Below are 25,891 nucleotides of genomic sequence, written 5' to 3'. Positions count from 1 at the left end.
TCTCACCTTTGTCCATAGACTTCCCATATATAAGAGGGATTCACTGATGGACTATCTGGCCACATGCCCTGGAAACCTCAGGAGTAGACACTGTCTGTACTCATGCCTAAATACCAGTTTCTGGATAGTGATTGAGAATAACATGTTCATCCCTGCAACCTTGGCTTCCAAGATACATCACACCTACTCACCTATTTAAATCACCTGTTCACATTTTGACCAATCTTGATGGCTGAATTGGACTTCTTCTTAATTATAGAGAAGTCTTCCATGTTAATCAGGGCACAGACTAATGGTAAAAGATTTTCAAGAAAGGATGATCTTCTCAGAAAGAGGTAGTACAAGAATATATATATATATATATATACAGGTCAACCCCGGTCCTCGGGGGAGACCTTGATCTGGAGGAGGTGGGAATGGGGGGTGGGCTGGGGGGAGGGGTGGGCGAGAGGGGGAGAACAGGGGATTCTGTGGCTATTATGTTGAACTGAATGGTGTTGTAAAATAATAATAATAATAATAATAATAAAAACCAAAAAAAATAAATAAATAAAAAAAAAATAAAAAATAAAAAAAAATAAAAAAATCTTAGTAAATAAAAAAAAAGAATATATATATATATATATATATATATATATATATGTGTGTGTGTATTTCTTGTTCAAGACAATGAGATCACAAACTGAATTCCAAAGTTTACTTTGTATCAGATAAATACAAGTGAATTAATAAATTACAACCAGAGAAACATGTGTATCAAGCATTTTAATTTTTTGAGGAATTGATATAAAAATCATATTAGAAGCTGAGGCATATTGTAAAACATGCTGGCTTTGTTTCCATTAGAAGTCATAATTTTAAGTGATAAATATGTTACCTGAATTTTAGGACAGAAGTCTCAGCTCTAGCAGCCCCCAGTGGGAGGTACTCAGTTGTGTTCATTCCTAAATCACCAATTAAAAAGATGATATAAAGTGAAAAGCAACAGGGCATGATTTCATCAAGGTGACATACTGAGAAGTATGAGAGGATCCATATTTGAGCATAATCACAGATGTCATATTAAAGTAGAGCATTAATTGTGCAGGAGGCAAAATTCTGCTTAAAGGAGCCATCTTGGCCAAGTGCTTGGATTGGTCACTGTCTCAGTTATAGTTCTCCCATTGGCTTAAAGGAAACTTTGTTTCTAGAAGAGATGATCTATCCCCATGGGATACTTCCTACTGCTTCAAGGTCTTTCCATCATAGGCAATTAGCTTCTGCTGAGGCGTCAATCCTTGGACACCATTCTGCTTTTTCTCTTCCCAGAATTCATGGTCATTACAGTTTTAAGACTATTCCCAGATACATTTTGATGTCTTCTGGGGCTCTGAAACAGAACAATGTAAAAAGCAGACCGTAAGAAAGAATATTACTTACTTTTACTGTCTTTTAGGCCAGAAGGGAGGTTTAAGAAAGGTTGAGTACCATCAGATGTTGTTGCATAGATACTCAATTAGTAGGCAATATGCCTAGGTACAAAGGTGAGCAGATCACCCAAAATAAAAGAGACAGCCACAAGATAAAGGCAGAATTTTTAGGCATTCTCCTGTTCTGTGGAATGGAATATGTGTTACTACCATTGGTTAATAAAGAAGCTGCCTTGGCCTATAGCAAGACATGTTATAGCCAGGTGGGGAATCCAAGTAAAGATACAGGGAGATGAAAGGCAAAGTCAGAGCAGATGCTACAGGCCACCAGAGGAACAAGATATAATGGAACCCAGGTTATGCAATGAGATACAAGGAAATACATAGATTAATAGAAATGGGTTAATTTAAGATATAAGACCTGGCTAGCAGGAAGCCTGACCCATAGACCAAACAGTTTGTAATTGATATAAGCCTCTGTGTGTTCATTTGGAACCGAGCTGCTGTACGACACAGGAAAACTTCTGGTTACAATCCTGCTTTTTATAATTTTGTAGATCCAAATGAGGAGTGATTGCCTTTTACCAAGAATATGTAAATGCCTGGAAGGGTAATCATTCAATATTGTACATGCATGTTCAAAACACCTTCAGAATGAGGATACTGTGTTTGTTTTTGCCTGAACTTGAATCAGTTGGAATGGAGTATCACATGTAGCTAAAGTTTTCCCACCTTGCCCACAGTCAGGACAAATCTTTGTCACCCGCCAGTCCCACAGCCGCTCAGACCCAACCAAGTAAACACAGAGACTTATATTGCTTACAAACTGTATGGCCGTGGCAGGCTTCTTGCTAACTGTTCTTATAGCTTAAATTAATCCATTTCTATAAATCTATACTTTGCCATGTGGCTCGTGGCTTACCGGCATTTTCACATGCTGCTTGTCCTGACGGGCGGTTGGCAGTCAGTCCTTCTGCCTTCCTGTTCTTTTATTTCTCCTCTCTGTTAGTCCCGCCTATACTTCCTGCCTAGCCATGGGCTAATCAGTATTTATTTATTGACCAATCAGAGCAACTTGACATACAGACCATCCCCCAGCACAGCCAAGTGCAGACTATCTCAGACACCTGCACTCAGGCTAGTGGTCCTAATTATCCTCTATGCGGACCTGCTGGGTAAAGCCATGAGGAACCCAAGAATGGGTTCCCACAGGACATTGCTGTGAACATCCCACAGCAATCACACTGCATTGTAACATCATTAACTAATGTAGTTTTTATTCTCTGTTCTAGTAATAAATCATGTGACATTAGGCAAGTCACACTTTTACTTTTGCCATTTATCTTCAGTAGACATGCTGGGGAGGTTCACGTGTATGAAGCACAATCCCTATTCTAGATGATTAAAGGATGGTAACTATAAGACTCTAGTACTGGTAAGCGGCAGGAAGCATAAGACCTGGGACTGGAAAACCCAACTTCTGAGCTTCCATCTTTCAATCTGGGCCATGACTTCATGCATGACTGTTTACATGGACTTAATTATTAGGAAGGTCAGGATAATCTTCAGTTTCAATGTCTTTTTCTGTGTATGGTTTCTTGATATTAGCAAAATAAAAATATTTGATTATTTACAATGCACATGTCTAGCTAGCTTCCTTATTATTTTTTCGATAACCTCCATTGAAATGCTGAGAAAAGAAATATTCCTTATGTATTGAGATATATATATATATATATATAAAATATATGATAAGTAGAATAATAATGTGCATTCATCTTTGTATTATTGTTATATCACATTACCATTGTATAAGACAGGTTTCGAGCATGTTTTGATAATCATGCTTTTGTAGAATTAATTAGCATTTGTAGAGAATGGTCAACACTGTTGGCTGGAAGACAAATCCAGAAATTATCTTCCATGGCAAGCATGCATTCAGCATAAAGCATTGCTTTTGCTCAAATCATGTTCCCTAGCTCTTAAAATGCAAAATACTGGAACTTAGGAAGGGTAGTATAAAGTTCTGTTATGTTACAGATGATTACTGCTAGGAACCGGATTGTCTTTTATTTTTGTTGTTGCTTTTACATTTTTATTCAGGAAGCTTTGAATTGCTGTAATAGTTTGGAGCAGGCAACTGGAACTACCTAATGCTCTTTCTGAAATTATCACAAGGAACTAAAACAGCAGTTACCCTGAGGGGGTGCCTTTTCCTTCCTATTTAACATTCAGATGTAATCATTTGTCATTCACCTGACTGGAGACTAATCCACTGTAACACTAAAAGTATAGAGAGAGATTTTGAATTTTGCCAGAAGCCTTAAACAACTGAATAAAATGGCAACGGATTGGAACATAAACATTTCAGAGCTTCTAACAGGCAATAATGGCAATGTAAACGTATCCTATGTACTGCCTAATTTTAATAAAATCCACTCACAAACAGCAGTATGTGGTCCTTGAAAGAGAGTTTTAAAAATCTGTAAGTAATTTTGAGTGGATTCATTTATTTTCCTTTATGCTTTTCAAATTGAGAATAATGACTGCTTACCTAGATAACTAAGCAGATGAGCCATCAATTTCTATGTTGGGAAAGCAGCATGGATTTCTTCCTTTAAGAGACTATGTGGGAGAATCAACTTACGAAGAGAAAATGTTAATTTGTTCTTGTGGGTTTATAGGGTTCAGTTCACAATTGCAAAGTCCTGCAACTTTTGTGTCCAAGTTTGGTCAGTTGGAAATGAAAGTGGGAAAACCAAGAGGGTGGCACAAAACAACTCTACTCGCAGAAAGAGAGAAGGATTCAGTAGCTCAAGGCACATCTCCAATGACAGGAACCTCACACTTTGCACCACAAATTATTTTTTCCACCACCTCCCAGTTTTACTAGCTGGGACCTCGGACTTCAATACATGGGCCTCTAGGGGAACATTTTGATGGGAAACAGAGAATGGTCCACATGTTTAGGCATTTTGCTCCACATGTGCTGAGACTGTACTTTATAAATGCAGACCTCTATTTAGTACTGTGCATCAATAACTGTGAAGTGTAATGTTTCATTTAAAAAGGGAAAGAAAAGATGGTGTGGTGATTTGAAAGAAAATGCCTCTTGTAGGAGTTTTTCATTGTGACTGCTGGCTCCCCAGTAGCCACACAGAAATTTATTATTAATTATAAATGATCAGTTGATAGCTTAGGCTTGTTACTAACTAGCTCTTTCAACTTAAATTAACCCATATTTCTTATCTATGCACTACCACATGGTGGTGACTTTTTCTGCATGGCAAGTTCATCGCCTGCTTGCTCTGCATCTCACTGGCAACTCTGCCCTTCTTCTTATGCTTATCATTCTCTTAGTTTGGCTCTCCTGCCTTAACTCTTCCTGCCTAGCTATTACCCAGTCAGCTCTTTATTAACAATGAGAGAAGCACATCTTCACAGTGTACAAAAGGATTATCCTACAGCATCTCATATTTTTGAATGTTTAGTTTCCTTGTTGATGCAGTTGTTTAAGGAAGGATTAGAAAGTATGGCTTTGTTGGAGGAGGTGTGTCACTGGGGGTGGGCTTTGAGGGTTAAAATCCCATTCCAGTTGCCTCTCTCTGCCTGCTGTCTGTGGAACAGATGTGAGCTCTCAGCTACTGCTCCAGCACCATGACTGACTGCCTGCTGCCATTCTCCCTGCCATGATGGCCTCTGAAATTGTAAGCAAGACCCCAGTTAAATGTTTTCTTGTATAAGATGTTTTGGTCATGGTTTCTCTTCACAACAATAGAAAAGTAACTAAGAAATATGACTCAGCAGTTAAGAGCACTTGCAACTGTTCCAGAAGACCTGAGTTCAGTTACCGTTATTCACCTCAGGTAAGCACCTGCTATTTCAGCTTCAGGGGATCTGATGCCCTCTGCTGACTTCTGCTCATACCCACACACTTGGCATAGACATAAATGCAGGCACATATATCACTAAAACAAAATACATTTTTTTGAAAAAAAAAAAAGTTTTATTTTGTTTGTAGGGGTTGCAAGGGCAGAAGGCAGATGCAAGAGGACAAGAGATAAGTTGGATAGTGATACCTAATGTGAAATCCACAAAGAATCCATAAGAGTTAAAATAATTATAAATAAATAAAAAGTTTCATAGAGAAGTATTTCCAACTCAGGTAAGTTTGGAAAATGGCATGTAAATAACACTGTATGGGTATGTTTGCTGAATACTGTATTGGCATCTTCCTCAAGAGAGTTTTCGTAATGAATAGCCAAGGAAATGGTCTATTTTTGACCCCTTGTTTCAAATTAAATATAAACAGATCATTTTTCTATTTTGTTTAAGATACTTTATATAAAAAGTTTATCATTGTATAAACATTTTTTCAAAGTTTATTTTGTGATCCCTGTAAAATCACATATGATGTTTGAGGTAAGGCATATGGACTATTTCTCCACTGACTTGCAGAAATATGTTAACGTTTATATTAGTTATTTTTTCTTATCACTATAACAGAATACCTGACAAAAATCTACATGCAGAAAAAAAGGCCATATTTTGACTCAGAGTTTGGAAGAGCAGTCCTTCCTGGTAGGAGAGCACAGTGCCAGGAATGTGAGTAGATGATCACATTATCCCAACGGTCAGGAACAGAGGGAGATGAATCCTGCCATTCTATTTGCTTCTCCTTTTTATTCAGTTTGAGGCCTCACCCCATGGGATGGTGCCACCTCTATCCATGCTGGGTCTTTATGACCTCATCTTCTAGGTATACTCACAGAGGTGTGTCCAAAACAGAATTAAAAAGAAAAGAAAAGACTTTCTGTATCTTGGGGATTTGAGTGAATATGCAAATAGAAGAATCTATATAATTGCAGTAAAATGTAAGGGATCATACACTAAGTTGCTATACCATGGATCTTTAATTTTGATTTAGTCCATTTCTTATGGAAGAGACATGCGTACTCACTTCTAGAATACTTTTTCTATCATTGGACGTATGAGCCTTTAGGTTGGCAAGTTTGAGATAGTATTAAGCAATACCTCTCAAGATCACATTTCCCTAAGAATGTACTGTCATCGAATTATTCAAGTTACCATCTTTCACTTTGCAGTGTGAGTTCTCCTACCTGATTCATTTTTCACTACTATTTTCTTTCTTTCTTTTTTTTTCTGATATGCCCTGACACTGGTTCAATCCTGATCCAGTATCCTGTACAACTCTCAATATGAGGATTATTATAATTGACAGCATTCTTCCTGCTTTTGGAATAGCATCTGTTCACAAAGATGTATGCATTTTCAATCAAGTGACTATCCAAATATAGTACCAGCTATTACTTATGGGACAGAAAATGTAACAATGCCACTATAATTAATCCATTTTTCAATTACAGGAAGTAGATGGAGTAGTTGTGAATTACTTAGCATAATGAAAGAATTCATGAATGGTGGAGTAGCAAGAACAAACAATCTGACTTCACCGTTAGAACATGAAATCATAAGGTCTCCTAGGCACTTGGAAAAGGTGAAAAATGGGGTTGATGTCAATGCACATTGAGAATGGCCAATATAAATTCTGCATGATAAGTAACAACAAACTTTAAATCCTCACTTTTGGAGTTTGATCTAAGCAACAAACTTCCCTGCTGAATCCATCAGCTTCTATTGGCTTGTCAGATTTTTACGTGGGTAGACATTTCCAAGGCTGATGCCTGCCTAATTCTAGAGACAGAGAGGAAATGGCTTAAAGTTCTTTCTATGTGCAACAAGGATTCTAAAGGAAGAAAACACAGAATCCTGGATAAAGTGTAAAGAGAAAAATAGAGGGTGATATCTAAATCCTAATAAAAACAATATTCAGATTCTAGACTATGAATACATACATCACCTCCAAGAAATATCACATCCCACAAGAAAACAGGTAAATCTCATAGCATTGATTGCCAGGTTGTCTCAGTAGGTAGAATCAGGTGATGATAAAGGGCAAAATACCAACTAAAATATTAAGTTACAAGCATATGCACAAAAAATATGAAATAATGAAAGAGCAGCATCAAGATGACATCAGACAAAAACTATCTTCTCAAGAAGAAAGTAAAAGAATGAAAGACAGATGAGATAAAATTTAGAAATTACTCTTTTTTATTTTCTTTTATAATTAATTTAATTTTACATATCAGTCATGGATTCCCCTGTCCTCCCTCCTCCCCCCCCAGCCTTCCCCCCCCAACCCACCCCCCAAACTAGTGGAAACACATGAACTGTGAACCAAAAGCTGAGGAGCCCCCATGGAACTGGATCAGGCCCTCTGGATGAGTGAGACAGTTGATTAGCTTGAACTATTTAGGAGGCTCCCATGCAGTGGGACCATGACCTGTCCTTAGTGAATGAGCTGGCTTTTTGGAACCTAGGGTCTATACTGAGACATTTTGCTCAGCCTCGGTGTAGGGAGAAGGAGACTGGACCTGCCTCACCTGAATCTACCAGGCTGAGCTGAATCCCCAGGGGAGACCTTGCCTTAGAAATTATTCTGATGGATTACATTCATATTATCAAAAATCACAAAAAATGCCAGCTGGTGATGTTCAGAAAAGACTACCAGAAACCTGGGAACCCAAACAGTAAACTGTAGTGTGGGACTGATAGCTGCTTCAGCTCTACCAGTATCAGAAAACACACCTTAAAGCAGTTATGCGTGTACATATGGGCTCCATTAAATATGGTGCTTAGATTCTTACTATCATAAAACTAAAGTGAGGGCAATCCTGTTGTGTGATGCGGTGATTAAGGATGAGGACCTTGGCCGGGCGGTGGTGGCGCACGCCTTTAATCCCAGCACTTGGGAGGCAGAGGTAGGCGGATCTCTGTGAGTTCGAGGCCAGCCTGGACTACCAAGTGAGTGTCAGGAAAGGCGCAAAGCTACACAGAGAAACCCTGTCTCGAAAAACCAAAAAAAAAAAAAAAAAAAAAAAAAAAAAAAAAAAAAGGATGAGGACCTGAATTGGACAGAGAAATATTTTCCTGTCACTCTTCAGAGGTGACTGAACAAATGTTTTAACCTCTCTGTGTCCCCTCTGTCCAGTGATCAGAGGCGAGAGTTTGATGGGGTCATCCTAAACAAATCACAACTAATTTAAAATGTCTTACACTACATAATATTTTTTTACATAATGAATAGGGTTTTTTTTTCTATAAACAATGATGAAAACCATGAGTCTTATTGTTACCCATCCACGGATAGTTATTAAAGCACACAATACCCTACATCTCAATGCAGGAAACTGGATGAGAAAGACAAAGGAAAATTCCTTGCAGAAGGAAACAGCCCTGGTAACTGATGCATACAATGAGTTGTTTTTGCTTCCTGGAGGACAAGGAGCAGTTTGAAGGGCGTCGTTGACACTGTGCACTGAGATGGGGGAGCTGGGAGAGTGTGACTCAGAAACAACAAGGCTCTGTGTAAGCCACACTGCAACAGCACTTGACTGGTAACCTGACTTTGGCCTGTCTGGTTTAGGAGCTCAAACAAGCCATGCGGTTGTGTCAGCCGGAGCTTGATCATCCGAGGGCCCCATTCCATTGAGCAATGAAACAAAAGATGTTATTTCAGAGTTTAGTGTATATTACACTTTTACTTAGGGAACCTACACAATTGCATATTTACCAAGTAATTTTTGTGTCCTTATATTTAAGCTGAGTTTTATGGTTACCTAGAACTTACAAATTTTGGGAATTGAATTACTTTGGCTCTCAGTTTCAACATCTTTAATCAATTAAGTGATCATTATGAGGAAAATTGCAGTGGGAACAAACAGAATTGGCTAATGGATACAAACTACATTTAATTTCATTAGAATTTACATGTCAATCCCAAGGTTGTTGACTAACAGGAGATAAAAATTTCAGGAATATTTTGATTACCTGAAATGGTAACAAAAACACCAGCTATTGAGACTGTGCCTAGTACCTTCCCAGGCATATTTAATTGGCTTGGGATTAGACGTCAGGTATAATACTTCAAGTTCTTTTCACACCTGTGTAAATAACCAAGTCTATAAAACTTCCTTAACCTCTTATGACATTAATTTATTTTTTGAGTTGGAAATACCCAAAATGCCTTATAATGTTGTTGCAAGTATCAAAGGAACAAAGTATGCAGACAGATTTTCTTGGATTAATTAATATAATTCCATTGTTCATATTTTAAAATTGTGACGAGGAGCCTCAAAAATGATAGTGCTGCATCAAGTTCACTTTTCTTCCTTCATCTAGATTTTATCCTTTTCAAATCTAGTTTTAATTCTTTAAGGGTATTTATAATGGTTAGTTTTGTGGTTATCTTAACAAACCGGGAAGATGGAACATCAATTGGAAAACTCCCTGGATTAGATTGACCTATGGTTGTGTCTGCTTGGTACTGGCATAAAAACTGACATGTGGACCAATGGAATCGAATTGAAGACCCTGACATTAATCTGCATACCCATGAACATATAATTTTTGACAAAGAAGCCAAAACTATACAATGGAAAAAAGAAAGCATCTTCAACAAATGTTGCTGGCATAACTGGATGTCAACATGTAGAAGGCTGCAAATAGATCCATATCTGTCACCGTGCACAAAACTTAAGTCCAAGTGGATCAAAGACCTCAAAATAAATCCAGTTACTCTGAGCCTGATAGAAAAGAAAGTAGGAAGTAGTCTTGAACACATTGGCACAGGAGTGTGCCTAAATATAACACCAGTAGCACAGACACTGAGAGAAACAATCAATCAGTGGGACCTTTTGAAACTAAGAAGCTTTTGTAGAGCAAAGGACACGGTCAACAAGACAAAGCGACAGCCTACAGAATGGGAAAAGATTTTCACCAACCCCACATTTTACTGAGGGCTGTTATCCAGAATATATAAAGAACTCAAGAAATTAGACATCAAAATGCCCAAGAGTCCAATTAAGAAATGGGCTATAGAGCTAAACAATTACCAACAGAGGAAGTTCAAATGGCTGAAAGACATTTAAGGAATTGCTCAACATCCCTAATCATCAGGGAAATGCAAATCAAAATGACTATGAGATACCACCTTACAACTGTTAGAATGGCTAAGATCAAAAACACAGAAGACAGCTTATGCTGGAGAGGATGTGGAGCTAGGGGAATTCTCCATGGTTGGTGGGAATGCAAGCTTGTACAGCCACTTTGGAAATCAATATGGCACTTTCTTAGAAAATTGAGAATCAATCTCCCCCAAGACCCAGCTATACCACTCTTGGGCATATAGCCAAGGAATGTTCAATCATACCACAAGGGCACATGCTCAGCTATGTTCATAACAGCATTGTTTGTAATATTCAGAACCTGGAAACAACCTAGATGCCCTTCAACTGAAGAATGGGGCATTTCTTAATTGCTAATTGATACAGGAGGATCCAGTCCACTCTGGGTGGTGCCATCTCTAGGCAGGTGACCTGTGTTATATAACAAAGATAGCTGAGCAAGCCAGGGAAAGCAAGCCAGTGAATAGGACTCCTCTATGCTCTGGGCTTCGTTCTTGCCTCCAAGTTCCTGCTTGAGTTCCTGCCTTGACTTCCCTCTCTTCTGGACTCTGACTTGTAAACCAAATAATCCCTTCCAAAGCCCAAGTGGTTGTTCGTCAGTGTTTTATTATGACAACAGAAAACAAACCAGGACAGTATTATGTTGGGTACTGTTTATAAAACAAAATTGTTCAAGATATATGGCTTTTATCTGTGCACTAAAAGCTAAATATATGTGCGTATATAAATGCATGGATATAACTTCACTTCTCCCAGGGAACAAAATAAATCCAAAATAAATGCAAATGACAGATTTCCTAAGAAACACCACATGGCCTGAAAAAAAAATTTGTTTAGTTCACTAATAAAAATCATTTAGACTCGAATTCCATGGAGATTGTGCCATATTTTATGAAATTTTTCAATTCAGGGTATAATGGAAACAATAAGGATGACTTTTCTTTTTAAAAATTATAATCAGAACTTTAAAAAAATACAGCTATAAAGCAGAATGACTCAGCATTCCTTCTGACCTACTTTATAATCATAAAAATCCTGAAAATGTAGAGTTGTTTCATTAGCCTTGTAGTAGTCTAAAGTTTAATGCAATTAACATACTTTCTAAAATATTAACAGTTCATTATTTATTCTACAAAAATATGAATGTCCATGCAATCTTTGTCTTTCTCCCCATGCCCTTCCCACCCTTAGGCCAAGGTCAAAGATGGTCTCACAATCTCATCATCTCACAGTCAGTACCTCCTGAATTCTGGAGCTGGTCCTTTGATACCCATTATTTTAACAAGTCAGGCTAATGTCCTGGAGAGCATAGGTTTTTAATGACTGTTTCCTCATGGAAACCTTATCATTGATGAGTTATGTCCTTACATGGGGGCAGGAGAAGCCTGAAGAGTGGGTGGAATTTCTGGCCTACATCTTAGAATACACAATGTTATGGGAATTATAAATGTATGAACAAGACAATCAAATGGAATTTCCCAACTTGACAGCTTTGTAACACATTTTCTTTCATCTGTATTTTCCAGTAATAGTGTTACATATGTCAGTATTGTGTTTTTGTCATTTTAGCAATTTATGTTTAATCTCTTTTCCCCTCAGTTGTATTGATTGATTTTTACCTGAGACATTGGATTAATAAATCTAACAAAACTGGAATCGCACTAAAATTGATATGTAGGTGCAATTTTAGGTCATTGATGCTGTAGTTACCTTAAGTTATGCCAATTTCAATGCACTATAAATCAATGTTCATTTAAAAGTAATTTGCTTTTTATTTTAATTTCTCCCAATCAAAAAGAAAACATATTACTTGTTTCTGGATTCACTTGCCTCATTCTTGCTTCTTTCTTTTTTCCTACCAATGGATGAGCTTATTCATTGCATATTTTCTGTAAGAAAGCTAAAACTCAGTGACTATGTTTCAATAATGGAAAAGGGAAGCCATGAAGATGGGAAGGGGAGAAGGCCAGTTAGGAAATGTCATTTATCTGTGAAAAATGCCACTACGGCTCAATATGTTTATTTGATGCTCTTATGTGTTATAACTAACTGAATTTTATGTTCTATTTTTTCTTTACCTTTCTGCATACTTTACCATCACAGCACAAATTTTTACATGGCTGAAGTATATTATTATTTTTGTTTGTTTCTTTTGGCTTGTCTGTTGCTGTTTTTGCTTTGATTGAGTATACTTTGCTTTTTCTATTAGAAATTATAAGGAGATCAGTTTTCATTATTTTTAAAACAGTTCCAAAGCAAAGTTCATGGCTATCAGTGATATTTATTATCCCTTCACAGCATAGTGTTTGTCATTTTGGTGTATTGAACATTAACACTGAAGTCGCTTGGTAGTTAGATGACGGTACCTGTACCTGGGAAACTTCCAAATATTAAAATTTGTCATCTAAAATGCTTCTTTAAAATTTAAGATGCTCCTTCTTGTAAATAAAGAGAGACCTGAGATAAACGCTTAGACAGCAAAATAACTTAGTCTGTAGTAACATGTAAGCATAGTTAGGTTTTGAGGGCAGTTGGTTTGGCCTCTGACAATATTACACAGGTGTTACCCTTGTTGCATCTCTTCTGACTTTGGTACCCCTTCCTGCAATGTAGAAGTGGGTAGTGATATTTTTAGGACTCCAATTATCACACCAAAGTTTCAAACAGAGCATCAAGGACAAGACATGTCCCAACTTCCCAGAAAGCACCCAAACACATTGATGTAAACTTAAGATTCCATGACCATCATGAACAATCATCCTGATGACCATGGATTCCCTTGTCCTCCACTCTCCCCCTTACCGGCTCCCCCCCAGCCTACCCCCCATTCCCATCTCCTCCAGGGCAAAGACTCCCCTGGGGATTGAGTTCAACCTGATAGATTCAGTTCAGGCAGGTCCAGTCCCCTCCTCCCAGGCTGAGCTAAGTGTCCCTGCATAAGCCCCAGGTTCCAAACAGTCAGCTCATGCACTAAGGACAGGTCCTGGTCCCACTGCCTGAATGCCTCCTAAACAGTTCAAGCTAATCAACTGTCTCACTTATCCAGAGGGCCTGATCCAGTTGGGGGCTCCTCAGCTATTGGTTCCTAGTTCATGTGTTTCCATTCGTTTGGCTATTTGTCCCTGTGTTTTTTCAATCTTGGTCTCAACAATTCTCGCTCATACAAACCTTCCTCTTTCTTGCCAATTGGACTCCTTGAGCTCCACCTAGAGCCTGGCCTTGGATCTCTGCATCCGGTTCCCTCAGTCATTGGATGAGATTTCTAGCACGACAATTAGGGTGTTTGGCTGTCCTATCACCAGAGTAGGTCAGTTCAGGCTTTCTCTCACCCATTGCCAGTAGTCTATTGTGGAGGTATCTTTGTGGATTTCTGTGGACCTCTCTAGTACTTTGCTTCTTCCTATTCTCATGTGGTCTTCATTTACCATGGTTTCTTATTTCTTGTTCTCCCTCTCTGTTCTTGATCCAGCTGGGATCTCCCACTCCCCTAAGCTCTCATTCCCTCAAACCTTGCCCTTCATTATGCCCACTCACGTCCAGGTTGTTCATGTAGATCTCATCCATTTCTCTGTCATTGGGCAATCCCTGTGTATTTCTTAGGGTCCTGTTCAGCATCCCTAATCATCAGGGAAATGCAAATCAAAATGACTCTGATATACCACTTACACCTGTCAGAATGGCTAAGATCAAAAACACTGAAGACAGCTTATGCTGGAGAAGATGTGGAGCTAGGGGAACTCTCCTCCACTGCTGGTAGGAATGCAAGCTTGTACAACCACTTTGGAAATCAATATTGCGCTTTCTCAGAAAATTGGGAATCAATCTTCCCCAAGACCCAGCTGTACCACTCTTGGGCATATAGCCAAGGAATGCTCAATCATACCACAAGGGTACTTGCTCAGCTATGTTCATATCAGCATTATTTGTAATAGCCAGAACCTGCAAACAACCTAGATGCCCTTCAACTGAAGAATGGATAAATAAAATGTGGTACGTATACACAATGGAATACTACTCAACAGAGAAAAACAATGACATCATGAGGTTTGCAGGCAAATGGATGGATCTAGAAAAAATCATCCTGAGTGAGGTAACCCAGACTCAGAAAGACAAACATGGTATGCACTCACTTATAGGAGGATACTAGATATAAAACAAAGATGACTAGACTGCTACTCACAACTCTAGGGAGACGATGAGTTAGATATGGCCTACCTTTGCTTGATAGGTATCAAACAAAAATCAATTTATGAACTTACATGAAGTAAGCATAATAATCAGTTGGGAAAATGTTCATGTTGGCTTGTTTCCAGGGACTTTGATCCCTGAACTTTGGCCCTGTTGGTTTGGGCCTGAGGTGAGGTATGCCCTGTGTCAGGAGTGTGTAGAAGGAGCTGCTAACTGCATGGTGACTTGATGGTAAAAACAAGGCGGGGATGGGTTCCCAATAGTCCCACAAGGGCTTTTCCCAGTAAACTAACTTCTCCCTCTGAACCTCACCTCTAATGTTCCACCATCTTGCAATAGTAGCATGGGCTGAGTAGCATGGCTTTGAAGAACATTCTAGACTGTAGCACCTCTGAACATGGACATGATTGTAGCACCAACTTGATGTCTATGAATGCTGTCATTAGCCTTTGATCTCAAGATGATATTGAAAGGCTAACTTCTACTAAACAATCTGAATGTAGATTTATTTTACATTTTCAGAGCTGTTTAATGAGAAAATTCAACAGAAAAAGGAGAGGTACAAACCAGGGATAGATAATGCTATATTTCATGAAGTTACACCTTTCTGCAACAGTCTTTGACTTTCTTTTCTCCATCGTGTGTGCTGAAGGGCTTTGGCTGTGTTTTGTGCTGGAGAGGTACTTTGTGTTTAATTACCTAGCTTAATAGAAAGCCTGAATGTGTCTCTCTAGAGTACTCAAGGCCAACTCTCCTCTGTGTGGTCCCTGATGACTTCCTTCCAGCAGAGAAGGAGAACATGTATTTTCAGGGGTCCCATTTATAACAGTGTTGCATAGGAACAAAGGACCAGAAGTTCTGCCAGTTTTCCTCCCACCCACCAAACAAATGCCAGAGAACTGCCCTAGAGGACAATAAAAAGAACCTCTCCTGCACCCACATTTGAATCTTGCCTGATTCTTTATATCAAATGCTCCCAAGAACTAAGGCCATCTTGAGACAAACTGTCATTAATATTTAAACACAGCCTGCTCTGCTCTAGAGGAGTAAGAAAGTAAAAAGAAACCCTCTATTATTATTACTAAATTTAAACATACTGTTCTCATGACTAAAGACCCTGTCACACATGTAAGTGCATGCATGTACCCTGTCTTGTGTGCAGACATATGCACTCAGGCAGATACATGTGCTCAGATGTGCAAACGTGCAGATGCATGCACGTACATGTCAAGAATCTGTTCCTATTTACTGAGAGCCCTTGCATCATTTCATTTCCTAAAACTTATTAGTATTCACAAGCTGTATGCAGATGCTAATATTTCCCAATGGCATAGGACTAATTGACCCTTGTATTAGACATCATTTTATTAGGTTGAGGGATATGAAATTGCTAATTTATAGAACAAAGAATAATCTAATATATGCAATTATAGGCTCAATCTAGTTTCTAGGGACAGTGCTGTTTGATACCCAGAGCATGTCCTAAGGCTCGGTTTAAATCTGGTCTTCATGATTCTCTGTTCTCTTCCACTTTCTAGGTGCCTTCTCTCACCTCTTCAGTCCTTGACCTTCCAGAAATGTCTGTCTGTTTGCATTTCTGCTTTCTGAATGTTGGAGCACTTTCTATCAGTTTTGTTCTCTAACTTTCCACAGGACTTGGAGAGAGGTTAAGGAGAAGTGGAGCCTCGTAGAAGGCTCAATAAACTCACCTTTGCATCAACAGTCCAACTCATCCTGAAAGAAATTCAATTTAGCCAAAGTAAATATCATTTCTTTTCTGAAATTAACCCAGCTGATCAACACCAGCTGGCATTAATAACCTTCCTTCAATTACATTATGACGAAGAATTATGTTGACATGACCTGCTGATGTTATAATAGAATTTAGCAGGAAAATCACTAGACTTCTATTCTATTACTGACATGGGTTCAGGGGGAGAAATAAAATTCATCAGCAGTGACCCTGGCTTATTGTTCCCGTGCTTGCCCAGTTGTTTTGAGAACACTTGGTTTGTTTTCAGGACACACACTTTGCTGAGCTTTGCTCCAACTGATTTATTTGTTGCACAGCCATAGGACACTGTGCACCGTGTTCATTTTCTTGTGACCTGTTTATAGAAGATCTTTTCAAAAATTTCTTCTTGGAAACAAGTCTTTCACACTCAGTCAATCCGTATCATTTCAACCTTGACACAGAACTGAACTATCCTTCTGTTCAGAAAGAGCAAGGCTATTTGAAAGAACTGCCTGACAGTCCCTTCTCTTCCCTCTCCTTGATTCTGGTAAAATTTGCATAGCATAAATTTTACCATGTTAAAAAGTTACATGTAATTGTTTTCTCTCTCTCTCTCTCTCTCTCTCTCTCTCTCTCTCTCTCTCTCTCTCTCTCTCTCTCTCTCTCCCTCTCTCCCTCCCTCCCTCTCTCCCTCCCTCCCTCTCCCTCTCCCTCTCCCTCCCTCTCCCTCTCCCTCTCCCTCTCCCTCTCCCTCTCCCTCTCCACCCCCTCTCTCTCATCCCTCCCATGCACACACATGCCAGAGCACACAGATTCAAAGGACAACTTTTGGAGTCAGTTCTCTTCCTCTACAATGTCAATATTGTATACTGTCTTCTATGGTACTGTGTACATTCATGGTCTTACATAACATAACCACAAGTATTATCCAGCTCCAACACATTAGCTCATTCTCTCTAGAACCTCTCCAGAAACAATCACCTTTTGTTCAGGATTGAATTTTCCAAGCTGGTGGAGTCTGATCTATACCTATAAATAGGGATAGCAATGTCTATCTCAAGAGACTTCATAATTGGTTGATATAACAAATACCATTACAAATGCCATTCTAACAATTCCTAATATCTGTTAAATACTACCAATAGTATAATTATATTTCCAGTTGATAAGTATTTTAATATTGAATTTATTAAATGGATTTGCTAGAAATGGGGAGGGCACTTTTTAAAGATTTTTATTAATATTTTTGTTTTTACATCCTAACCAGAGTTCCCCCCTCCCTGCTTCCTAATTCCTCCCCTACACCTCCCCTCTACCCTACCATCCAGTTCTTCTCCACTGTTTCCCTTCAGATACAGGCAGACCTCCCATGAATATCAACCAGCCAAAGTATATCAAGCTGTAGTGAGAGTAGGCTTCTCTTCTTCTGTTAAGACTGGATGAGGCAATCTAGTAGGCCAACGTTATCCTGAATGAAACAATCCAGAACCAGAAAGACAAACATGGTGTCTACTCACTCATAAGTGGATATTAGGCTTAAAGCATAGGAGAAACATGCTTCAACCCACAGACCCAGAGATACTAAGTAACAAGGAGGACTCAAGGCAGGGCTAGATGAATCTCACTGTGAAGGGCAATTTGAATGAACACTTTTTTAATAACTAACTGCCATAATAAGCATTGTGCACTTAATTGTAGGTTGCTGGTGAATAATCCCTAGAAAACAGATTTCCAATGGATTTTGTTTAGACTCAATTTTTTTGTTCTCTCTCCATATTTTTTAATAAACCCGATCATACCATGGTTTGTCAGGTTTTCACCAAAGCACCAGCAAATTCCACAATTGTTTCAAAGTGGTGAACCTGAATTCCGGCTGTGGTCAGATTATGATGAGTAAATCTATTCCTCTTTGGAAATGCATTTCCTCTCTCTTCTACCTACACAGAACACTCCTTAACCCCAGTCAAGCAATGTTAACACTTACTGAATCCACAGAGTTGCTATAAATGTTCCTGAATTCCTTCAGAAGCTGTGCCACTTGGAAGTCATGGTGCTTAGAGTGAGATATAATTAGACTGCTCTGGACTGCTTGTATCTCCCCTGTGTGATTCACGTCTTCACCTTCAAAGTGTGTATCTTCGTTGTCACTAATACCTCAGTTGTAGGTGAGAAGTGAAGAGGACGACTGTAATGTGCATAAGTACCAGGATTTTGAATCTTTGTTGAAAAAAATTCCTCTGGTAAAATTAATGCATATTTGCTTATTTAACAACTTTCTCTGAGTATCTTTGAGGCAAAGAGAATATTGTCTAAGAGTGAAAGTGGTTGGGAAAAATAGTATGGGAACAAACAAACAAATCAGATTGATACATATGGCAGCTATTTGGAGCACTGGAGCATAATGGGTGGACATGGGAGCTATTGCTTACATTTAGCTCATTGCAAAGGAACTACAAATCCTCCTTATTTGTTAAAAATGTAAGCACTACCTTGAAGAGACATCTGTCATCTGTGGGGTTGGTTTGTCTTATGCTAGCTTGGTGTCACCGGATAGTAATATCAGTTATTTGTAGTCAAGAACAATCTACTCCTCATCTGAATTTATAAGTACATCTTTAAACCACTCACATGGTGAGGAACTTGGTCCACCAAGTTTCCCTGATCCTGCAAGCACAAGGGCAGGTAGGCCACTAAGGAGAAAGGATTGTGACTGGTCACCAGCAATTAGGAGTGATTTTGTTCGAAACATTAGGAGGGAGTTAGAATGTGTTTAGAGTTTTCATTGGATGCATTTAAATAAATCACTTCTATGTTCCATATTTAAGAAATTAAATCTACCTTTGTCCTTATTACCTGAATTCATCTGTATTATGATTTGAACTTATTTAATTTTAAAATTTGATGCTTAGAAACAGCTTTCTAGACCTGAAAACAGTGATCCTTGGCTGTCTTCTTACTGGGGAAGCCACAGCCCTGTAAGTTCTGTGAGAAGGATCAGGGGTTTAAGACCAGTCTGAGCTGAAAGAGCAAGACCCCATAAGATCAAAACAAAGCCCAACATATTTAAAATGATCTCATTTTAGATGATATGATGGAATGTTGGTGTGTTGCGTTTATAGAGGACCTGAGTTTAGTTCTCAGCACTCAAGTAGGATGACTTGCAGTCATCTGTAACTCTAGATCCAGAAACTCTGATGTCCTCTTCCGTCCATATAGGGCAACTGCACTTATGTGTGCCCACACATATATTCATGATTAAAATGAAAATTAATCTTAGAAAATAAAATGTCCTCACATGCCTTTGGTTTTAGCAAGTGAGTATGCTCAGTTTCATGTTTGAGGAGAGACAACTTTTTTAAGTGTGAACCAAGAGGTCATTTTTTTTTCTTTTACTCATTGCATATATTATCTCTTTATGCTGCAAAATAAAAATTCTGTATATTATCATATTTTAATGGATTTTTATTATGTATTGGTTATCTAAATTTTATATTAGAAAAATATTAAAATGATATCCATGTGAAATTCATTTAAATGACTTCAACAGAAATTGCCAAATAGAAACAAATACCACACCTGAGATAATACAATATACAAAACAGCATGTCTATTGTTTTCAGTTTTAAAATATCTACATTATACCAAAACCACAACTATAAATAGAAAATCAGATAATTGTCAAGATAATTAGAGCCAATAAGATTTAGAATGTTGGAGAATAGAAGAAACTACAGATAATTTAGACAATACATTTTTATTTTGTTTTGTTTTTCGAGACAGGGTTTCCTTGTGTAGTTTTGATGCCTGCCCTGGATCTCGTGCTGTAGACCAGGCTGGCCTAGAACTCACAGAGCATCTGCCTGGCTCTGCCTCCCAAGTGCTGGGATTAAAGACGTGCACCACCACTGCTCAGCTAGATAATAAATTTCTAAGGATAGTAAATTGATGCTAACTTAAGAATAGGAAATATGAAATAAAATAAGGACTTTATTCTTTGATGATGTTTTATTATTTAATTAGGCAGGGTGTACCCACAGGTTTTACATAGTAATTTAGGCTAACTTCATCTTTATAATCCTCATCTCTCCACTTCCAGGGTGATAAGAATACATGCATATGCCATCCACCCCAGGAATTGGTAATACTTTATTATTTTTTTTCAAAAAAGGAGAGTATATATTCTCTGTCCTGTTAGCTGAACTGAATATGTATTAAATCTAATTAGATGTAGATATATGCAAATGTTATGCTTAAAGCACGATAAATAGATTTTTGAGAACACAATGTCTGTTTTGAAATGGGTTGCCTGTTGGTATCAAGGTTTCAAATCCATAATGGATAGCTGCCAGTCTTACTTATGGCGGCAGAAGAACAATTACACATGCTCACAAACATTGAGCCTAGGACAAAACCCTGACACCATTTTTAAGGATACTTGTACCCATACTTCATACTTTGAACTATGTAATGCTCTAATTTTATGTATCATTGGGTGAAATTCATCTCAGACTGCTATTCCAGCAGTCATTCCATTGAATCCAAAAAACAGGCATTCCCCCAGAGCATAGTCATGGGGTATGAATTCAGTTGTTTATCCTGTACTTCAGTTATTTCTTCCTCATGGTTTTATCTGCATTTTAATATCAGTTCCCACTGCAACATTATCAACACACCAGATCTTTTATGAATCATTCTTTAAATCTTAAAATACCATTTGCTACTATTAGTAGCAATTTTAGAGTGCAATCACTCTTCCTTGTTAGTTATGATACCCCGACAATCAGTTAAACTCTCTGGTTTAGTCTACAACTCCTTTGGTGTTGTTCCTATATGTTACTTTCTAATACCATCCCCTTCTTCTCTGGCTTAGCATTGGGAACTCAGAAAATAATTCAAGGACATGGTTAAAATGAAAATGTCAACTGCCAAATCTTTCTTTAGAATTACAGACCCAGAATAGCTCATGACTTTGCAACAAAAGTCTTTTATACCTGGTTCTGTGCCCCAACTACCACAAAGCATGTTAAATTAAAAAGTGCTAAAAACCTACAAGGTCAGGTCAATCACCATGATCCTTAGAAGAAAAGGGAGACGTAATTTCTGCTCAGCAAATAGCCTTCGAGCCCCACATCTCCTTCCCTCTGTGGAAAAGTTGTTGATTTTCAGATACAGTTGTACATCTAGATCTTTGACCCTCATAAGTTTTGCAGCCCTAAACCGGGGTCTTTCCCACTAAGTCTCCTTTACTGACATTGACCTTTGAGGCAAGAGAGTTGTACCTAATTCTAGTAACAACTGCAGTTGTAGTAGCAAAGATAAATCTTTTACCAGAGTGATCTGTGAGCAAATAGTGATTAGTAAGAGAGTGGTGACTAGAATTAGAGGAATGCACCAGAGAAACCTAGAACAACGTACATCTCAAAAAATAACACTTCAGATTCAGATGTTGAATAGCATCTTCACCTGAAGCAAAGGAGGTGAGATTTGAAGTAGCAATTACAGGGGGGGAATCAGTGAACCAAGAAAAAATGGGTATAATTCATTATGCAGATTTTACTCAGTATTTTCTCTGGTGTGTACAGAATGTAGTCAGAATTATCTTCAGAGGAGAGAGAGAGAGAGACAGAGACAGAGACAGAGACAGAGAGAGGTTACATTGCATTTTCAAAGCTTCTGTCTACAGTTTCCTCTATATCATGTCAAAGGGATGCTTATACAAAAAAAGGGCACATTATCTCTATCTCTCTGTCTTTGTTCTAAATGCTCAAGCAGTATACATTTTTACCAGTTTAACAAGTGGTCAATTTAGGCACAGGGTTAAAGGCAACTGTGCAACTTCTATGTAGATCTAGTCTTTCCAGGGGACAAGAGGGTGTCGGAGAGGACACCTCCCTTGGGTATAAAAGTTTGGCAAGGGGTGACAAGGAAAGAGTTGGAAAAGTAAGCTGCTTCTGACCCATAAGTGAATACATATTCAAAGGATGTTTGTGATAAGTATATATCCACCTTTGTGATAAGTGTGTATCCACATAGATAGTAAGTGTTCTAAAGCTTGTTGTGTTTCACGGGTGAAAATGTTCTGCAGAGCTTGCCAAAGGAGATCAGTAACTGAATTTTATATGAAAGTTTGCGGGGGAGCTGCGGGGGGCGGGAATCTGTGGTTGGTATGTAAAGTGAATAGAAAATTTCTTAATAATAAAAAAAATAAAATGCAGATCACTGCCTTGCTCATTCTCAAAAAAAGAAGAAAGAAAGTTCCCTGAAATTGCAACCATATACAGTCAAGTGGTTTTAGGGATTTTTCTTCTAAGAATGAGTCTGTATAAATGTTTGTAAGTATATCTTAGCTATCATACATCTGTAGGAATCATCACTATCTTTATGGAAAATGCAGAGTGTTGTGGAACTAAAGTTTTAGAGCAAAGCCCTTGCTAGGTTTGGCACACCGACAGACTGGACCTGTCTCTGCCCCAATGGTCCACTTGTTGTGAATAATGGCGAAAGGTTGAAGAGACATTTAATCTATATGGCCGGATCAGCAAGTGAAGAGATAAAAGACTCCAGGGAGCTCTCAAGTCTATCTTCAGAGGCCTGGCTTAAGCTTTGTGGTTCAATGGAGGTATAAGCAGGGCAAGAGGCCATGGTCAGAGTGAGGTTGGAGTGCTCATCCCAGTACAGCTTCCGCAAGGAACTGTAAAGGTCTTGTCCTCATAGATCTCTCCTGGAGAGAACAGTGTGATTCGAAGTGATGATGCCTGCTTCTAGTGTATGCTTGCCGTCACCAATAATAACCCTTTCTTGGGATGTTCTATCCTGAAAAGTCACCATTCTTTGGGTTGGTTTCTTGTCGTAACAATGTTTCTTGATCAGCTCTCTTGTTCCAGTGTGTGAACTCTGGGAAATGTGACTGAGGAGGGATGTTAAGAAGGGGAAAGAAGCCAGGCGGTGGTGGCACACGCCTTTAATCCTAACACTCACTCGGGAAGCAGAGCCAGGCGGATCTCTGTGAGTTCGAGGCCAGCCTGGTCTACAGAGCAAGATCCAGGAAAGGCACAAAGCTACACAGAGAAACCCTGTTCTGAAAAAAAAAAGAAAGAAAGAAAGAAGGGAAAACTAGAGGCAGAAAGGAGTAAAAAGAATTAGTTAGGCTAGTGAGCAGGTGCTGTCCTTTATGACTGCTTTATACATATATCAGGACCACTGTACAATTACTTAATGTTAATCAACTAATTTAGGGCTGGGGAGATGGCATAGTAGATAAAACACTATCCTTGAAGGCATGGGGACTTGAGTTCAGGTCTCCAATGTCCAAGTAAAATACTAGTAGACACAGTTGTCTGCTGGCTATGGCTAAATAGACCAATCAGAATTACTAAGCTGTCGGTTTACCAAGAGACTCTGCCTCAATAAATAAATTGGACAGTCACAGTGGAAGATGTGTGGCATCGACCTCAGGACTCCACAAGCAAGTGTATACACATTCATGTACACCACACACATACTCATGGAAAGTAAACGAGTATCTTGAAAAATCTAAAATGGAAAGCATTACCAAACTTATCACATATGAGACAGCAATGTCCCTTATGCATTTGTTTTCTGAAACATAACAAAAGTAACAAAGAGAGTGATGATGTACAAGAGCCATTGCCAACATGATCGTCAGTTCAGATGTGAAGAGCAAAATGTAATTCATGTAGAAGATACTGAGGATGCTTCTGGATGGGAGGAATCATTTTCCGGAGTCACCCTAAGGGAAAGCTGACATATGAGAAAATATGAGCTTTGCTTATTGTGTTCATTCACCATGACAGAAGGTGTAGGGTAACTGAAGAGAGGAAAGAGTAATCTGGGATCATGTTTTTAGAGATGTCTGGATGCAGTGTGCTTAAGCCTGTAGCAGGACAAGAGAAGTGGGGGAAGGGCATGATGGAGAGCCAGTGCACACCATATTGTATCCAGAAACAGAAGAATTGTGGGAGAAGGTAGAGGAGGAAGAGAGGGAAAGGAGGAGTAGGAGGAGAATGTGAATGACCAGAGACAAGATGTACTATTGAAAGGTACTCCCCCAGTGACTTAAGTAATTGTTGCTATGTCATCACAGTCTATTCAGCTATGAGCTCATCAACAGATTAACCCATCGATGGGCACTGATGAGGTTAGCAACCTCAGTGTCCAATAATCACCTAAAAGGCCATTCCTTGGAAGACACTGCAGACGACAGCCCTAATACTTGTTAAGGCCTTCAGCCTTAACTTAGACATTTTGATGACAACTCAAACTGCCAAGTGCTTTATAGGAGTCTATCAATTTTAATATCCTCTATAAAAACAAGACCCGAGTTTCATCTGAAAACCAACTCAATATTCATGCAAAGAACCCTCAAATTAGTATTTACCTTTGTCTGCATCGAGAGCAGGGTGGTGAGTTTTTTGTTGTGTTTTGTTTTTTTAATTTGGGCATGGCTCTCCAGGAGATGAGGAGAAACTTTCAAAGGGTGTGTCCTTGGGGCTGTTCAGACTTCCCAACTGTGCAGCCTTTTACCACACAGAGAGATTGTGAGAGACACTGATATTTACATATTTACGATGCTGAGTCCAAATGAGGCATTTCATTGGAAAAGGAGTTCAATGCTAAGAATGAAAACATGGATGGGAATCCATTCTATGCTGTGTCTGAACATAAACAATTTAGATGTATGCGTGTTTGTGTGTGTTTTATGTATGGATGCATAGGCGTATGTGCACACATGTGGTAGGTATGCAGATACCCCTCTTTCTCTTTCCCTCTCAGGGCAGGGGTCAACATTGATGTCTTTATTATTCCTCAACTTAATTGAGACAAGATTTCATTATCTGGCTGAACTGGCTTAACAATGACCTCTGAAATCTGCCTATTTCTTCTGTCCCTACTGAGGATACAAGATGTTCATTTTTATGTCAGCCTATCACATGGGTGCTGGAGATCTGAACTCAGGCCTTTGTCTTATGCAGCAGGCTCCTTACTAACTGAGCCATTTTCCCAGCCCTGAATACGAAAATGTTAATAGGTTTATATTTGTGTGAATGTACAGATGTTCAGACAACATATTACATAGACATATTTGGCATTAGTGAAAATTTATAATTTTTTACTAGCATGAGCTATATTCACTATCAATGCGATTTTCTAATTAGAGTGCAGAGTGCTAGATTGTGCAACCCTTCGTTAAAGACAGTCATATACACGTGTAGTCTTCATGATTCGCCTTCCCACACCACTTCCTGTTCTTGTGTGGGGGTATTAGGAAGGGTCCTGCTTGTACTATTTATTCTATGACAGAGGATCTTCCTTCCAGAGTTATCTTGTCAACCCCAGGAGAGTCACTCCTTTGGATAATTGCCACCATCCTTCTGTCAGTAGGGTTTACATTTCCTTCGTGACACTCAACACTCACACATCACCTTCACATTAGTCCATTTCTGTCACCTCAGCCGTCACCTTACATTGGCCACAGTGCAGGTCAGCCT

General features: G+C 38.8%; 1 protein-coding gene across 2 annotated transcripts in view; it reads left to right on the top strand.

Moving 5' to 3' along the window:
* The window catches only part of Pcdh15 (protocadherin related 15), a 1,435,956-nt gene that overhangs the window by 490,709 nt on the left and 919,356 nt on the right, over positions 1-25,891 (top strand). The window lies entirely within an intron of this gene.

This window comes from Peromyscus maniculatus, chromosome 21 (genome assembly GCF_049852395.1).
Source record: "Peromyscus maniculatus bairdii isolate BWxNUB_F1_BW_parent chromosome 21, HU_Pman_BW_mat_3.1, whole genome shotgun sequence".
Lineage (NCBI taxonomy): Eukaryota > Metazoa > Chordata > Mammalia > Rodentia > Cricetidae > Peromyscus > Peromyscus maniculatus.
This window is presented reverse-complemented; position numbering and strand designations above follow the sequence as displayed.